Genomic DNA, 18,821 nt, shown 5'->3' with positions numbered 1-18,821 from the left:
AATGAGAGGAATCATGGTTTCCAGACTGTGACAATGTTGACTCCATACACTTTTCAGGTACCATTGAAGTTTCCTCATATGCATTCTCGCATATGGAATTAGTAGAATGCAGGATGCCTTGAACCTCAAAGCCTGCAGAATTTGTCTTGCAGATAATTGGGTTTTTATTGCAATTTGTTTGAAGTATGTTGTCAATTGCAGTTGTTTGTCTGGCGTGAGGTAAGCCATCTGGGCAGTTGTATTCAAGCTTGCACCTAGGAATGTATTTATTTGAGAGGGTACCAGTTGTGATTTCTTTTCGTTTATGGTGTACCCTAGGCATGCTAGAAGGCTTTTTACAAATGCCAGATGCTGAAGAAGAGTGTCCTTTGTCCTCTGAATCGTCCAGATAAGGATACATTTGAATGTTTCTTTGTCTGCAGAATGCAATTACTGGTGCCAGAAACTTTGTAAAGACCCTGGGCACAGTAGATAAGCCAAAGGGCAGTGCAGAGAATTGGTAATGCAAAAAGCCTGCTTTGAAGCGGAGGTATCTTCTGCAAGATTCCCTTATTGGGATATGCAGGTATGCCTCTTTTAAGTCTAGAGTTACTAACCAAGCATTCTTGCCTAGCATAAGCAGTAGCTGTTGTAAAGTCAGCATTTTGAGTTTTGGAATGTCCAGGAACATGTTCATAATCGATAAGTCCAGTATTGAACGCCATGAATTGTCTTTTCTGGGTACCAGGAAAATTCTTGAATAAAATCCATGTCCTTTTTCCTTTTCTGGTACCAGTTGAATAGCCCCCCATATCCATGAGGGACATGACTTGTTTCTGGGCCTCTGCCCACTGGTTTTATGGCAGATCAGGCCATCCGTTTGGAATTGGCAAAGTATGGAAATTAAATCTGTACCTGTGGGATACTATGTTTAATACCCACTTGTCCTGGGTAATTAAGTGCCAATTGTGAGGATAAAGTGCTAGTCTTCCCCCCAAGGGGGCTGCCAAAAGTTAAGTGCTTGGAGATGGTAGAGAAAGGTCATTGAGACTGCTTACTGTAGGGTTGTGCTTTACCAAATCCAGATTTGGAGGTGAAGGTACCCCATTGCTTTGACCTGTAAGATCCCTGTGATTGATATCTGGAGCCTTTTGAGCGCCTGTGTTTGCCCCGAGTGGCTCTGTTGGACACAGGAACGGACCAATTTTTAGTAGGCCAGTGCCTACTGAACCTGGGTGGCTGCACTTGCAAAAAAATCTTTTACAGTTTGCATAGATTTAACTTTGTCTTCCATTTTCTTTAAAACCTCTTCTGCCTTATTACCAAACAGAGCATCATGCTGCAAAGGGGCATCCAACAATTTAGCTTTAACATGATCAGGCAGATTTTGCTCCTTGAGCCAAGGCATGCCTTATCACAGACGGCGGCCCTACAAGAGGCCTCCAAGGAATCAAAACCACATTGCAAACTATGCTTTCTAACCTGTTCTGCTGCATGCAATAAATCCTGTAACTCTATTTTCCACACAATCAGAAATCAACATAATTTTCTGTTTCAGTAGGCCCAAAACATGCTGTTGATATTTAAGCATATGAAACTGGCAGTTTAAAGCCCTGATTGCCAAGGTTGCAGATGTATAAATCTTCTTACCCCATCTATCCAGCGCCATGGAATCTCTTACAGAAGGGGTAGGATTTTTGGCTGTAGAAGCCTTAACACCCTTGGGACCTTGAGAAATAGTCTCAGGATCAGCAGCAGGATTTTTGAAAAGAAATTTGTAGTAGTCAGGAACCCTGTCTGGCTTACTAGGAGGCAGAGGCAAGGAATCAGGAGCCATGCTTGATTCCGAGAACACATCATCCACAATGTCTAATACAGGAGGTATAGCCAAAGGCCTATGCTGAGGAAGAAGAAGGAAATCCCTAAGTCTCTTTTTTGATTCAGAGAAGTCCTGACTCTCCCAGTGAAAATGTTCCCTTAAAGTATGCAAAATCTCTCCAAAAGAGAGATCCTCAGGAGGAGATGCAGATGGGATGGATTCCTCTGCATCAGAATCCTCATAAGGTGGAAGAGAAAATTCCTGATCAGAAGAGGAATCAGAAACGGAAACCTGATATGAAGATTCATAATCTGTACCTTGCCTAGGCCTCTTAGCAGGGGGGTGGGTTTGGGAACCCCTGATCAAGGTAATTAAATCCTCAGCCATTCTGATCATTTGTTTTTTTGGCATAGGGGCCTGAGCACGTGGCTCATGCATCGGTTTTTTGGACATAGAAGTTGTTTTTGACCATGTTTTTGTTGATGGCGCCGGTTTAATATAAAAATGTTGAGGCCTGAAAACACTCTCAGAAGCTGGTGCCTGTTCACCGGCTCCGGATCCATCCAAGGGAGAGACATCCGCAGGTTCAATACTTTGCGAATCTCACGGCATACCGGACTCCGAATGGGTCTCGGTAGAAGCCTGCACCTCAAAAGTAGCGGGTATCAGGGGCTGCAAAAGTGTCTCACTGAGTACCGGCGACTGGCTTAGGATAAGCTTCGTCGTCGGTTTTGGACCTCGATGGTATGCCTTTATCTTTTTCCTTGCGTTTTTTGTGAACTCCGGTAGTCGGAATGCTAACCGACATTTCAGGGTAGTTAAATCTTGAACCAAAATATTTAGAAGCAAAAATATACAGACGCTTAATAGTGCGTTGGTTAAATTTAGCAAAAAAACAACAGCATGGCACTTTGTGGTCAGGGCCTAGGCAAGGAATACAGTACAAATGAAAATCCTTATGAGGTATTTGCTTCCCACAAGTAATGCAATTATTAACTTTTACTGACATTGGTAAGGAGCAAGAAAAAGTTTCCCCAATGGGGTAATTAGCTTTAGTTTGAAGACTTTGGTTCTGAAACTCGAAAACGAAATTTTCAGGAGTCGGTCGACCGGCACTTGTGAACTGCTTCTGCTTCGAGCACCACACGGCATGAAAGACTGATTAAAATGGAGTTAGCTGCATGTTTTATACCCCTAACGACCTGACGTCATGGAAGAGAAGACAGCAACCGACGCAGGACCCAATACTTTGTTATTCAGGCCGACTGAGGGCAACCTTCCAGCAGATTACCCAAATGTAATGACTGCAACAGTGAAACACGAAGAACATCTCTAACCATAGGCAAGGTATGACAGGGATCATTGTTTCTAGATCCTGAGAATGTTGACAACATAGGCTTTTTAGATACCTTCGTAGTTTCCTCATATGCAGTGTTGCATATGGAATCAGAAGAATGCAGGAGGTCATGAACCCCAAGGCTTGCAGTATTTGCCTTGCAGATAGCAGGGTTTTTGTAGACATTAGTTTGAAGTAGTTTGTCAAATGAATTTGTTTCTCTGGTGTGAGGAAAGCCATCTGGGAAGTTGTATTCAAGCTTGCTCCCAGGAATATAATTTGTTGACAGGGTACCAGGTGTAATTTATTTTCGTTTATGATGTACCGCAGACAAGTTAGCACCTTTTGTACAAATGCCAGATGATTCAAAAGTATGTCCTGGCTTTCTGCCTGAATTAGACAATCGTCCAGGTATGGGTATATTTGAATATTTCTTTGCCTGCAAAATGCAATGACTAAAGCTAGGCACTTTGTGAATACCGTGGGAGCAGTAGATAAGCCAAAGGGCAGTGCAGAAAACTGATAGTGCATGTAGTCTGCTTTGAAACGTAGGTATCTTCTGCATGATTCCCTGATTGGGATGTGCAGGTAGGCTTTCTTTAAATAGAGTGTTGCCAACCAGGCATCTTTGCCTAACATAGGAAGTAAATTATGAAAAGTTAGCATCTTGAATTTTGGAATCACCAAAAAGGTGTTTAAGGTAGATAGGTCCAGGATAGGAGTTGTCTTTTTTGGGTACCAGGAAAAGTCTTGAGTAGAAACCTTGTCCCTTCTCTTCTTCTGGTACAGTTTGAATACCCTTTATGCTTACAAGAGATAGCATTTGCTTTTGAGCCTCTGCCCATTGATTTGGGGGATAGATCTGGCCAACCGTTTAGGGTTGGCAACGTGTGGAAGTGAAATCAGTATCCTTGGAAAACTATATTTAAAACCCATTTGTCCTGGGTAATAAGTTCCCCAGTTTTTTGCCTGCAGAGCAATCTTTTCCTCTAAAGGATCAGTCAGTTGAGAAGTGCTTGGAAGTTTTAAAGTTAAGTCATTGAGACAGTTTACCATAAGGGGGAGTTTTACTACTCCCTGATTTGGAATTGGGAGCCCCCCACTGCATAGTCCTGTGTGTACCCTGGGACTGAAGCCTGGGTGTTCTGCTGGGTCTGGGTTTGGACTGACAGGGCCTGGAAGAGACAGGAAAGGACCAATTCTTAGAGGGCCAATGCTTACTAAATCTTGGAGGTTGCACTTGTAGGAAATCTTTAACAGTTTGCATAGATTTAGCTTTTTCCTCCATCTTTTTAAGAACTTCTGCCTTGTTGCAAAACATGCGGTCCTGATTTAAAGGAGTATCCAGTAATTTAGCTTTAACATGATCTGGCAAGGATTGCTCCTTAAGCCAAGCATGCCTTCTAAGTACAGACCCAGTGACAGCAGCTCTTCAAGATGTCTCTAGTGAATCAAAACCACATTGCAAAGTATGCTTTCCAACCTGTTCAGCAGAATGCATTAAATCCTGTAAATCCTTACTTTTAGCACAATCAGGAATCAACATCATTTTCTGTTTAAGCAATCCAATAACATGCTGCTGATACTTTAACATATGAAATTGGCAGTTTAAGGCCCTAATGGCCAAGGTTGTAGAAGTGTATTCCTTCTTACCCCATCTATCCAGTACCCTGGAGTCTCTATCAGAGGGGGTAGGGTTTTTGGCAGTAGTAGCCTTAATGCCCTTGGGTCCCTGTGAAATGGTCTCAGGATCAGCAGTAGGATTTTTAAAAAGGAACTTGAGAGTCAGGAACCCTGTAATATCTATCAGGTTTTCTGGGAGCAGGAGGAAGAGAGTCAGGGGCCAAGCTAGATTCCGAAAAGGCATCATCAACAATGTCTAGTACAGAAGGAATAGCTAAAGGCCTGTGCTGGGGCAGGAGTAAGAAATCCCTAAGCCTCTTTTCAGAATCAGAATAATCCTGACTTTCCCAACAAAAACGCTCCCTAAGACTATGCAAGGTTTCACCAAAAGAGAAATCCTCTGGGGGGGGGGGGGGGGGGGAGGATGAGGGAATAGAGTCCTCAGCATCAGAATCCTCATAGGTAGATAACGGTAAATCTTGGTCATCAGAGGAAAAAAGAAGTTATGTACTCACCATAACGTTCCATCTGAGTAGGTAACTTCATTTGTCTGCAACCTGTGGGTATCGGATCCGAGCCGGCAGCTTTCCTAGCAAAAGATCAGAGCTCCTAGCTCCTCCCCCTACCCATAATGCCCTGCTACCTCCCTCTAACCCCTCAGATCGAGTTTGCCATAGTATCGTAGAACACTACTATAACACAAGGAAACTACCTGAACATTCCGACCTGATGCCATCTGGAAAGTGAGATATCATGATCCTTCAAGGACGAACTAAAGGTCCGGGGGATGGAGGGAGGGTTAGTTGCAGACAAATGAAGTTACCTACTCAGATGGAATGTTATGGTGAGTACATAACTTCTTTATCTGAAGTAGTTAACTTAATTTGATCAGCAACCTGTGGGACAGAGTCCCCAGCTACCACAACTTGGGAGGCCCTTATGGGAGGATATTCCGGAGCACTGCTGAGCCAAAGGACGCCCTTCCTCTGGAAATCAGATCCAATTTATGATGTGTAATGAAAGTGTGAGAGGAAGCCCAAGTAGCAGCTGAACAAATGTCATCCAGAGGGACCCTAGACCAGAAGGCTGCAGAAGTAGCCACAGAACTGGTAGAGTGTGCCCGAACACGCACGGGCTCAGGTCGACCAGAGCTTCTGTATGCAAGAAGAATGCATTGTGAAATCCAGCTAGCTAAGGTTACCTTAGTCACTGGTTTACCCAGACAGGACATAGCAAATGAAACAAAGAGCTGTTCTGATTTTCGAAAAACAGCCATTCTGTGTAGGTAAAATCGTAACGGTCTATGTACATCCAAACAACGAAGTCTATACTCTCCTTTGTTGAGATAATTAGGGAAGAAGACAGGCAGGTTGATAGACTGGTTGATATTGGCTTCGGAAGCCACTTTAGGTAGAAAAGAGGGGTTAATCCTGAGGGAAACTCTGTCTTTATGAAAAAGTATGTATGGGGGCTTACTGCAAAGAGCCTGAAGCTCCAATATTCTTCTGGCTGAAGTAATGGCAATCAGGAAGGCAGTTTTCCAAGATACAAACTTCAAGTCAACCGAAGCTGCTGGCTCAAAAGGAGGACCAGTCAGAGCCTGGAGAACTAGGGTAAATCCCATGGAGGGACTGCTTCCTTAACAGGTGGTCTCAAAAGAAAGGTACCTTTCAGAAAGGTTTTTCAGATGTTAGATGATGCCAGGGGCCCAAATTTGTTTCCAATGTGAAAGTGGGAAATTGCTGCCAGTTGAACTTTAACAGTTGAAGAGCTAGCTCCCTGATGGAAAATTTGAGATAAAAAAATCGAGGACTGCTGGAATAGGAGCCGTAAAGGGGTCCAAAAAACATTTCCATTTACTCTTGTAGACTTTTCTGGTAGAAGGTTTATGAGAGGCCACCAGAATGGCTTTAACCGTGGATGAGATACCAGGAGTCCTAGCTATTAAGGGAACTGGATCAACCAAGCCGAGAGCTTGAGGTTGTCCAGGTCGGGGGTCCTCAATCCCAGGGGATGAGAAATCAGATCAGGAAGGGGATCTAAGATCCAGGGAGGATGCACTAGATGAGACCGTAGACAAGGGAACCATGTTTGACGAGGCCAGAATGGAGCTATGAGGATAAATCTGCTCCCCAACCGACGAGCTTTCTGCAAGAATTTTGTCATCAACGGAAGAGGAGGATAAGCATAAAGAAGACCGGATGGCCAAGCATAAACCAGAGCGTCTCTAGGTTTTCCCCTGGTGGGGGAATTAGAGCAAAAAATTCGCTGCACTTTGCGTTCGAAGGCGACGGGAACAGATCGCAGCAAGGTTGACCCCATCTGAGGAAGATCTGTTTCGCTACTAAGGGGTTCAGAGACCACTCGTAGGCTGAGAGGATAGTCCAACTCAGCTTGTCCACCAGAATGTTTGACCGACCCGGTATGTGCGTTGCTATGAAAAAGCAGTTGTCAGATATCGCCCATTCCCACACTCTCATGGCCTCTCGGCAAAGTGGGTAAGATCTGGTTCCCCTTGCTTGTTGATGTACCAGACCACTGACATGTTGTCTGTTTGGATTGAAATAGTCCCCAGAGGAAGAAGGGCATGGAGAGCCTGCAATGCTAGAAGCACTGCCCTCATGCCCAGGACATTGATATGCAAAAAGGTCTTTGTGTGAGTCCACGTGCCTTGGACGGTGCTGCCCATGCAATGCCCCCCCACCCGAGGCGAGACACGTCCGTGGTCACTGTGACTTGGGGTGGGGACATGGAGAAGGGACGCCTTTCCCGGAGATGCTTGAAATGGAGCCACCAAAGTAGAGATTCCCTGCAAACCCTGCTGAGAGTACTAGGAGCAGACAAGGGATGAAGCAGAGTGGACCACTGGACCTGTAAGGTCCATTGGAGAATCCTCATATTCAGACGCGTGAGCGGAGACAAGTTGATGGCCACTGCCATGGACCCCAGAGCCCTCAGGATCAACTCCGTTGGAGAGGCAGAGGACTGAAGAAGAGCCAAAACATGTAGGTTTAGACTGCGCAGTCTGTCCGTCGTCAGAAAAACTTTGGACTGAATTGTGTCTATCCTGGCCCCTATGAAATCCAAAATTTGAGTAGGCTGAAGGGAGGATTTCTTGTGGGTGATTGTGATCCACAGACAGCAGGCGAGATGTAGGAAGTAGCCTCTCGCTGAACATAGTAGATGCCTGGTGGGGGCGGCTAGGAGCCAGTCATCCAGGTAAGGAAAGACCTGAATTCCCTGAAGCCTCAGGTGGGCCGCTACAACTGCCATGACCTTGGTGAACACCCTGGGGGCTGTGGTGAGACCGAAGGGTAGGACCCTGAACTGATAGTGGCTGGTTCCCAGCAGAAAGCAGAGGAACCTCCTAGATCGCCTGTCCATTAGAACATGGTAGTACGCATCCTTGCAGTCTATGGAGCACATCCAGTCATTCTCCTGTAATAGTGGGAGAATGGATTGAATGGTGACCATCCGGAACTTCTCTTTGGCAACTAACAGGTTCAGTGTGGACAGGTCGAGAATTGGCCGTAAGTCCCCCATCTCTTTTGGCACCAAAAAGAACCTGGAGTAAAAGCCTGATCCGGATTGACCAGGGGGGACGTGCTGGATGGCTCTTTTTTCTAGAAGTTCTTTTACTTTGAGGGCTGCTACCTCCCTCTGATTGAGTGGTACATCGGGGAGGTGCCCCGACCGGGGAGGAGTATTTAGGAATGGGACTGAGTAACCTCTGGATATGATTCGAGCACCCAGCGATCTGTCATAATGGACTCCCAATGTGCTAGATGCTCCGAGAAGCACCCCCCGACTGCCTCCAGAGAGGAGCAGTCGGGCAACCCCTCAAGGTTGCTGCGCGGGTCGATCAGAAAAGGGTTCCCTCGATCCAAAATTCTTCGACCCCCCCCCCGCCTCTGAGCCAGCATCCACCCTGTCCTCCTCTGCCTCTGAAGGACGAGGGATCCAGAGTGAAACAGGATTGTTGTGATTTCCGGAACCACATCTTCTTCTGTCCTCTTTGGTTCCTGGAGAAGGACCTCTGAGGAGCAGAGAAGTGGATCCCAACGGCAGACGTTTTCCCGTCCTTCTCGCTCTGGAGTAGCGTATTGTGGATGGTTTTGCCAAAAAGCGTAGAACCGTCAAAGGGGGTATTCGCAAAGGACGCCTTGAAGGGTTTCGCAAAGTCGTAGAGACGGAGCCAGGCTTGTCGTCGTAAGACAATGCCTGTTCCGCTGGCTCTAGCCGCGCCTTCCATGGTATGGGACAGAAGCCACATAGAGGTATTCATAATAGACTTAAGAGTGGCCATTCGTGCCAAGAAGGTCCATTTGTCCTCTGCAGACATGGACTCTGGGGGTGACCCAGCATACTCTTTGATTAGGTCTCGCTGTAGTCGAATCACGTGTGCCATATAGTTCAGTGACCTTACAGAGAAGGTCGCTGAAGCGAACATCTGCTTTCCGAGGCGGTCCATCGCCAGAGACTCCTTGTCTGGAGGATGTACCTAGGAACTTTCCTGTGCTAATTCCTTCTCGGTGGCAGCCGCCACCACCATGGCATCTACAGGGGCACCCTTGCTCCAAACTGTCCTGTCTGTGGGGGGACTGAGAATCCTGTCCGGTCTCTTGGGTATTGGCTCCACAGTGTCCGGCTCCTTCCATGCCCTGGTAGTTATGAGGTCCACCAGGGGATCGGCGGGAGGGGACACCCAAGAGGTAGATGGGCCTGCGTCAAACACCTCCAGAAAGACAGACTCATCCGAGGAATGCTTTTGGGCTGACCACCACCCTCTAATACGAAGCATTTCCATAATGTCTCCAAAGGAGATGTCTTCGGGGGGTGACCTGGGGGAACCTTCCCTTTCCTCCAAGTCAGTGTCTTCTTTGAGGGACTCGGGTGAGTCCAAGTGCCTCCTCTTGCACTTACGTTTGTGAGGGACCTCCTTGGGGCGGCTGTCCGAGGAGGGCTCACCAACAATGTCCTGTTCCTCCATGGGAACCATCTGGGATGTAGGCGCAGGCTGTCCCTGTGGCCGGATGATAGAAGACAGGCCCGTCTGAGAGGGAATGGCGGGTGGATCCGTAGCCAGAGCCTGGGACCTGGAATCCCTCGAAAGAACCCTCTCCACGACGATGAATGCAGAGGGTGAGCTGCTCTCCCTAGGATTCGAAAGCAGTCCCCTCGGATCCGGCGTGTGGATCAGCGCCTGAGATGACCCGATCAGATCCAAAAGGGCAGTGCGATCCAACCTCAATGGAGCCGAAGGCACACTAACCCTTCCGAATCCAACGTTCATCTCACGGCCCCGAGAGCTCAGATCTGAAAAGGGATCCGACAAACTCGAAGGTACAGTCAGAGCCGAAGTAGGAAACACTGTCGGCACCAACACCACCCCGGCTCCGAAGCTACTCGGATCTGACAGCTCCGAACCCTGGTAGCGGGTCGGAGAAGGAGCAATGGGGGTGAAAAGGGGGTTGAGCTCCCCCCCCCCCCGGAGGGGGGGAGGCAAGAGCACTCCCATCTGCATCTGGGCCTGAAGAAATCGACGCATCATCCGATCCATATCCACGTCAGATAAACTTCTAGTGGACCTGGATGAGGCTGCTGAGGCTGGCTGGGAAGGCCGCCTGGACGACCTCGAAGGTGACCGGGTCTCCTCCTCCGGCTCCGGGGAGAAACATGGAGATCGAAGCCTGGAGGAGGAAGACCCGGAGACCTTAAGAGGGGAGGCTAGCTGCTTAGATGGCGAGGCCGAGGGAGCTGAATCGGCCCGCCTCTTGTGGCTACGATGCCTGTCTCTCTCCCGCTCGTTATCCTTCCTGTCCTTTTTCCTCGATTCCCTTTCCTCCTGAGCCGAAGCGGGAGGAGGCGGGAACGGTCGGTGGGGTAGCCGCTGGCGCCACGGAGGGGGAGGAGGACGAAGCTGAATCCAGGGGCAAAAGGCCCCCGAGGACTAGCTTAGTCCACCTATCCCTCAAAGCCCTGGGGTTGAAGGCTGCATAGATAGTGCAGCCTGAAGAAAGATGGTCTACCCCCAGGCAAATAGCGCACAGAGTGTGGCCATCCGCTGGGGACAGCTTATGGCCACACTCAGAGCATTTCGAAAAAAATAGCTTTTGGGGCCTCCGACATATTAACAAGATTAGGCCCACACACACACACCTTCACACACACACAGACAGAAGGGGGGAGGGGATTTAAATTTACACTAACTGAATAGCTAAAGATAAACTACCCAGACAGATAGGAGAGAAGGGGTGTCACACACAATCAGAAAAAGTGAATTTAAGGGAAAAAATTAAATCTACACAACTCAAAAAACCCAACGCTAGTAGCTCATTCTCAGATGCTTCAAGAAGCCATGGCAAACTAGATCTGAGGGTTAGAGGGAGGTAGCAGGGCATTATGGGTAGGGGGAGGAGCTTGGAGCTCGGATCTTCTGCTAGGAAAGCTGCCGGCTCGGATCCGAATCGGATCCGATACCCACAGGTTGCTGATCAAATGAAGTTAACTATTTCAGATCAGAAATTTCAGAATCCTGGTCAGAGGTATCATAAGTAAACTCAGTTCTAGGTCTCTTAGAGGGGGAAGGTTGGCTCATCCTGATTAAAGTAATAAGGTTTTCAGCCATTCTTATTTGTTTTATAGGCATAGAGGCCTGACCATGCGGTCTGAGCATCAGTTTTTTAGGCATGTTTCGAGTTTTAGGCCTTGAAGAAGAAGATGACGTTGGTTTAATATGCAAGTCAGCAGGCCTGAATATACCCTCAGAAGCCGGTGCCTGCACAGGAGCACCGGACCCATCCAAGGTAGAGACATCTGCAGGTTCCACAGCTGAAGCATCTCGCTGCAACCTAGACTCTGAATGGGTCTCAGTAGAGGCCTGCGAATCTGAAGTAGCGAGTATAAGGGGCTGTGAAAGCAACTCACTGAGTATCAGCGAACTGGCGACTGGCTTAGGAGAAGCGTCGTCAGCAGCTTTGGAACTAGGCGGCTTGTCTCTGTCTTTATCTTTGCGTTTTTTTGGAATGTCGGTAGTCGGATGGCTTACCGAAGACATATTTGGATAATTGAACAGAGTACCAAAATATTTAGAAGCGAAAATATACAGACGACGAATAGTTCTCTGTTTAAATAAGGTACAAAACCGACAGCAAAGTATGCCGTGGTCAGGGTCTAGGCAAGGAATACAGTACAAATGGAAAATTTTTATGAGGCATTTGCTTTCCACAAGAAATACAATTATTTACTTTTACTGACATCGGTTTAGAGCAAGAAAGTGCTTCCCCAACGGGGTACTTAACTTTAGTTGAAGACTTCGGTTCTGAAACTCGAAAACGAAAATTTCAAGAGTCGGCCAACTGGCACTTGCGAACTGCTTCTGCTTCGGGCACCGCACGACAAAAAAGACTGATGTAATGGCGTCGGCTGCATGTTTTATACCCCTGACTTCCTGACGTCACAGAAGAAGAGACAGCAACTGACGCAAGACCCAAGACTTTGTTAATCAGGCCGACTGAGGGCTACTGCAATCAGATAACCCAAATGTGATGACTACAACAATGAAACACGAAGAACATCACCTAAATACCCATATCCTAAAACTAGTCAGTACACTACATAAGATGACACAAGTCCCTGCAATCCCCAACCTGGCTAGCATGTATAATGCATAAAGAACTGCATCTGTTCCTTTATCAGTTAAAATGCAGTAGTAAAAGAAAAAAGTATATAAAACAAAAAGATAAGCTGCTGAAAAATAATGAAGTGCAGCTGTATAAGCAAACTTGCCACATCAGCAGATAATCACTGATGCAGAAGCCTTAACTATATGGGTTACATCCCGCTAAGGATGTAACAGCCAGCCAGGTCCTACAGTTTAAGGGCACCTTTCAATCATTAAACCATTAATCAGCTTGAGCAGAGATGAGGAAAAGGAATGGTTTGGGCACCAAGCAGTTCAGAGCTTTCATAGCAGCCAATGGTTTTTCTAGGAGGCTTGGTATGCAACACCCCCTTCAAACATATTTTAAATATAAATGTATTGAAAAAGGGGGATGCATGGGCAGACATGGTAAAATGGCTAAAAGATGTACCTTGATGGAGAAGTAATCAAACCAGAGGGGAATAACTCACATAAATACAGTAGAACGACAGAAATGCTAGCCTTACAAGGATCTGGCACCAGTGAGAATTTTTTTTTTATTTTTATTTTTATGTGATTTTCTAGTAGCAAGTTTTCTTTGCTCCTTTAGCACCTGCAGCACAGCCACAGAAAACAGGCGCCTAAAAGGTATTAACACAATCATTCAGGTAGGGACTTCCAAGATGGTTGCACACTGATGAACAGCTTGACTTCAGCTCTCCTATTATTTAAAAAGAAACAGATCAGGGCCAGTAACTCTACAAGTTTCAGTAAATTCAGTTATTGACTCATAAGTACACTGCCCAAATGCCAGCAAAGAAAAATCTTACTGAGCCTGAAAGAAAAACACCAGAAAAGATGAAAACACTGACTAGGAAGAATCCTGCAGCTGTTGAGCAAAAGGCAGTTCAAGCTCCACCTTTGGAGTAAGACATGGCTTCCAGTAATTCAGTGGAAAACTGAAGTCAAATCAGCTCAGAGCTGATTAAAATAAATGAAACACTGAGGAAATACATCAGCTCAAATAAAAGGCTGGAAAAAATAGAAAAAGCTTTAAATAGCTACTCAGATGAAATGATAAAACTGCACAAATCAGAGGTCAAAATGAAGAAAAGGCTGGCTGAGTAAGAGACTGTTCAAGAAGAGCTGCCTCAAAAAATGGCAGATTTAGAGGACAAGGCACGCAAGAAAAAGATGAGACTTTCTACTGTACCAGGGAAATTAGAAAGCACAGACTGTATTAATTTCATGAAAGCACAAATAAGCAACTGGACTGGTATTCCACAGCAGCATCTGTCAACTGAAAGGGCACATTGTGTGCATGCTCTAAACCTGGCCATGAGAAAGCAGTAACACCCTGTATTGATAAAGATGCAAGCATATCAGCAGAAAGAACTGATCTTGACAAAACTATGTCAAAATAGCAAAGTATTAAAAATTGGAGAGAGTAGAATATCTGTGGCAAATGATTACTTACTGTACACCATGCAAAAGAGATGCAAATTTATCCCAGCAATCAAGAAATATAGAGAGGCAGATATGAGATTCAAGCTGCTGTATCAGCGGTCTTCAGAACAGCTTTTTTCCTGGAGGATCAACGTAATTTTTTGATAACGATCAGGCTAAAGACAAAAAAAGAAGTTATGTACTCACCATAACGTTCCATCTGAGTTGTTGCTTTTCATTTGTCTTCAACCTGTGGGGACATGGATCTGGGATGGTGCGACTCGGCTGCTTTTTACCAGCATCGCATCTGAGCTCCAAGCTCCTCCCCTACCCATAATGCCCCTGCCTCCTTCCTCCCTTTAGATCGAGTTTGCTGCCCCCCATAGCATCCCAACCTGACTCAATGCCTTACCCCTGGCAAAATTACCCAGAGAACAACATAAGAAATTACCAGCTATACCAAAGAAAGGACCATGTCTCTTCAGCCAAATAACCACACAGCCCACATAAGGCAGGGGGAAGGAGGGAGGGACAGTTGAACACAAATGAAAAGGAACAACTCAGATGGAACGTTATGGTGAGTACATAACTTCTTTATCTGAAGTCGTTGTTTTCCTTTGGTCTTCAACCTGCGGGATAGAGTCCCCAGCTACCAAAAACCTGGGAGGTCCTCATGGATGGATATTCCGGAGCATGGCCTAGCCAAAGGATGCCCTGCTTCTGGACAGAAGGTCCAACTTGTAATGGGAAATGAAAGTATGCGAAGATGCCCAAATAGCTGCACAGCAAATGTCATTTAAAGAAATTCTGCACCAAAAGGCAGCTGAAGTAGCCATAGACCTAGTAGAATGCACCTTATCGTGACCTGGAGGACATAATCCTTTCATTTAAAACACCAGAAGTATGCACTGACAGATCCAACAAGCAATGGTGACCTTCAACACAGGTTTCCCTAAAAAGGGCTTAGAGTAGGAAACAAAAAGTTTATCAGACTCGCGAAAGTCCTTTGTTTTGTGCAAATAAAACCGTAATTGTGTATGAACACTTAGCAGGTGCAATTTATACTCTCCCTTATTCTTAAAGTTCAGAAGGAAAACAGGCAGCTTGATAACCTGGTCAATGCCTGATTCCGAGGCCACTTTCAGAAGGAAGAAAGGAAGGACTAGTGCATAAGGACACCCTGTCTTTTTGAAAGATCATATAAGGAGGCTTAATCGATAAGCCTTGAAGCTCCTACACTCTTTTAGCCGACGTAATGGCAACCAGGAAGGCTGTTTACCAAGACAGAAACTGCAAATCCACTGAAGCAGTGGGTTCAAAGGGGGAAGGAAATCAAGACTTAGAAGACCAAAGTAAGGTCCCAAGGAGTCGTTGGGTCGTTGACTGGTGGCTTAAGAAGAAATGTGCCCTTCAAAAAAGCTGTACAGAGCCTAGAAGCTAGGGAAGCTGAATTATTCCCTATATGTAAGTTAGAAATAGCCACCAGCTGAACCTTAACCATAGAAAAGCTGGCACCCTTTTGAAATGTACCTGCCAATAATTCTAAAATAGCAGGTACTGGGGCAGTAAGAGGATCTAAGTCAAGCTGAAATGCCCAAATCAAAAAAACGCTTCCACTTGCTAGAATAAACCTTGCTAGTGGAAGACATTCACTGGCTAAGAAGATACTGGCAATGGCTTGGGAGTCCTAACTATCATGGGAACTGGAGCAGACAAGCGGTAAGCTTCAGGCTGGCCAGATCTGGATGTGGAATTCCTGAAGGGTGTAAAATCAGATCCAGAAGAGGATCCAGCATCCAGGGAGGTCGCACTGCATGAGACCACAGAAAAGGGAACCATACTTGGCGAGGCCAGAAGGGGGCAATGAGGATGACTAAGCTCCTCAGTCACTGGGCTTTCTGAATGAACTTTGGAAACAGGGGAAGTGAAGGATAAGCCTAGTGAATACCGGAGGGCCAAGCATGAACCAGAACGTTTCTGGGGGACTCCCCCGGAGGGGTGTTGAGTGAAAAATTCACTGTATTTCGCATTGGAAGGAGAGGCAAAGAGATTGCAGCAAGGCTGACCCTACTTTAGAAAGGCCCATTTCGCTACTGAAGGATTCAGAGACTACTCGTAAGGCATCAGGACAGCCAGGCTGAACCTGTCTGCTAGAATGTTAGACATCCCCGGAATGTGTGTTGCCACCAGAAAACAGCTGGTGGAGATCACCTGATACAATCTCACGGCTTTGCAACAAAGGGGATAAGACCTGGTTTCCCCCGTTTGTTGATGTACCAGACTATTGACACATTGTCGGTCTGGATGGCAACTGTCCCTAGGGGAAGATGGGCATGAAGAGCTTGCAATGCCAATAGCACTGTCCTCATCTCCAGGATGTTGACATGCAACTGGTTCTCCAGGGAAGACCACGTGCCTTGGACCGTCTTTCCCAAGCAATGCCTCCCCACCCGTGTAGGGAAGTGCCCGTGGTCAGCAGGGAAAGAAGAACAAACAGATGATCCGAAAACAGGTCCAGGGATTGAATCCACCAGAGAAGAGAATCCCTGCAGGCTCAAGATAAACGCAGAGGAGTCCATTGGTGCACCCTCATGTGTAACCAAGCTGTGGGTAAGAGGGTGATCGTGGCTGCAATGGACCCCGATGCCCTTAAGACAAGTGAGACTGAGCTTGAAGGATGCATAAGACATGATGTTTGAGGGACTGAAGTCTGCCTGGTGTCAAAATGACCTTGATCTGAATAGTGTCTAACCGAGCTCCAATGAAATCCAGAACTTGAAGTGGTTCTAACAGGGATTTGTTGAGATTTATGTTGATGCTCAACTGGTGGGCAGTCTGAATAAGGAAATCCCTGACTTGGCAAAGTCTATGCCTGGAGAGAGAGAGGAAAAAAGCCAATCATCCAGGTGGGGAAGACCTGCAAGCCGTGCAGCCGCAGGTAAGCTACTACCACCGACATGACTTTGGTGAACACCTTGGGGGCTGTGGTGAGACCAAAGGGTACTGCTCTGAACTGGTAAAGATTGGCTCCCCCCCCAGCCAGAAGCAGAGGAACGAACCTCCAGGAGCGTCTGTCCATTTTGATGTGATAGTACCCGTCCTGAAGGGCCGCTGAGCACATCCAGTCGTTCTCCAGCAGGAAATGCAGGATAGATTGGAGTGTGACCGTCCAGAATTTCGTCTTGGCAACTGCCAGGTTTAGGGTTGACACATCCAGTATTCTAGGTTCATAGGTAGGTACTAGGCTATTTGCCCAAGGGCATTTATAAGCCTCGCCATAGTGTGTCAGCTTTCGCCACCCCATTGATTAATTAACTGAGCCTCTGTCAAGAAGTGCCAATGAAGTGATCCCAGGGGTGTATTTTCTGTTACCCATCCACTCGTCAAGGTTTCTCTTGAAGAGTGTTAGTGAGGTGCTCTGACTAATGTAGTTAGGAATTTTGTTCCAAAGCATGGGGAGTCTCTGTGACAGGAATCTATCCCTCCAGCATGTTCTATTTATTGTTGTGGCGAGGTTTACCTCACTAGAGCGAGTGGCTCGCAATGACTTGGATTTCTTTAGGTGGAGCATGTCCATCAATTCTGAGTTGGACATGGCTTTGTAAGTCAGGCAGAGATCACCTCTGAGTAAGCGATATGCCACTGAGTACAGCTGGAGTTTTTCCAGTCGGGCTGCATAGGACATATGTTTGAGGCCAGTAATCCTTTTGGTGAGGTACTTTTGTGGTCTTTCCAGCTGTTGGAAGTGTCTTGTGAGGTACATCCAAATGGGGCATTGTACTCTACGAAGGGTCTGATGAGTGACGAGTAGAGGGGCACTATAACCTCTTGATTTCTAGATACGAACCCTTTAGTAATTAGATGGGCTACATAGAAGGATTTCCTAACTACTTTGGCAATATGATTGTCAATGGAGAGATTACTATCTACCTGGGTCCCCAGATCTCTTATCATCTCTTCTGTATTAAGGGGGCTGCCACCTATGTGGTAATTCATGGGTGTTTTGTTTTTTCCCAAATGGGATGACTATGCATTTTTGGGCATTTAGCTTGAGACCATGACTTTGACACCAGGTGTCCATCTCAGTAAGGCCCTTTTGGAGAATGTCCGTGTCAGCCGGAGAGTCAGTTATGGCATATTCTTACGGTGGGAGTTCTGTCTATAAGCCAACTGGCGACCCATCTCGTGACGTAGGGGTTTATGTTTAAGAAGGTGAGCTTTTCTATAATTCCCGAGTGGGGAATGGTGTCAAAAAAGGCTTGTCGAGGTCAAGGTAGGCTGTGTGAACTACCTTCCCCTCATCTATGGCCTTGGTGACTGTCTCAAAGAAGTCAACCAGGTTTAGTAGGCATGATCTGCCCTTAAAGCCGAAATGGGTCGGGTCAAGTGTTTGGAGGTTCCCAATGTCTTTGTTAATGAGTTCCATGATGATGCGCTCCATAGCCTTGCAGAACAGGCTAGTCAGGCTTATGGGGCGATAGTTACCAGGGTCAGTTGTGGCCCCTCCTTTGTGGAGAGGAATAACCTTTGCTGTGTGCCATTCTATGGGCACGTAGCCTGTGGAGAGGCTGAGGATGAACAGTGTGTTTAGGTGGGGGGTTATTTCGTTCTGTAGTTCGTGCAAGACGCAGCCTGGGACACCATCTGGCCCCACTGACGCTGTGCTTTTGGCTTTTGAAAGGGCTGTTTTCACCTGTGCGTCTGTGATTTCCGGGACACTACACTTTTCTGGTACTGTTATGGGCCCTTTTGGGGGTGAGAGGGGGGTGAAGTTTGCACTGAATCTATCTGCCAGGATGTTGGCAATATCAGTGGGTTCAGTATATTTTGTGCTATTTTGCACTAACTCAGAGCATATCTGCGAGTTGCTACTTAGATTCTTGACATAGCTAAAGAAGGCTTTGTGGTTATCTTTCGAATCCTTGGCTATTTTTCTTTTGAAGTTAGCCTTGGAGGATTTTAGTTTCTTACTGATA

This window comes from Protopterus annectens, chromosome 4.part0, assembly GCF_019279795.1.
Source record: "Protopterus annectens isolate FY-2018-M chromosome 4.part0, PAN1.0, whole genome shotgun sequence".
NCBI classification, from domain to species: domain Eukaryota; kingdom Metazoa; phylum Chordata; order Ceratodontiformes; family Protopteridae; genus Protopterus; species Protopterus annectens.
The sequence above is the reverse complement of the archived record's forward strand: the minus strand, read 5'-3'. Positions refer to the sequence as shown.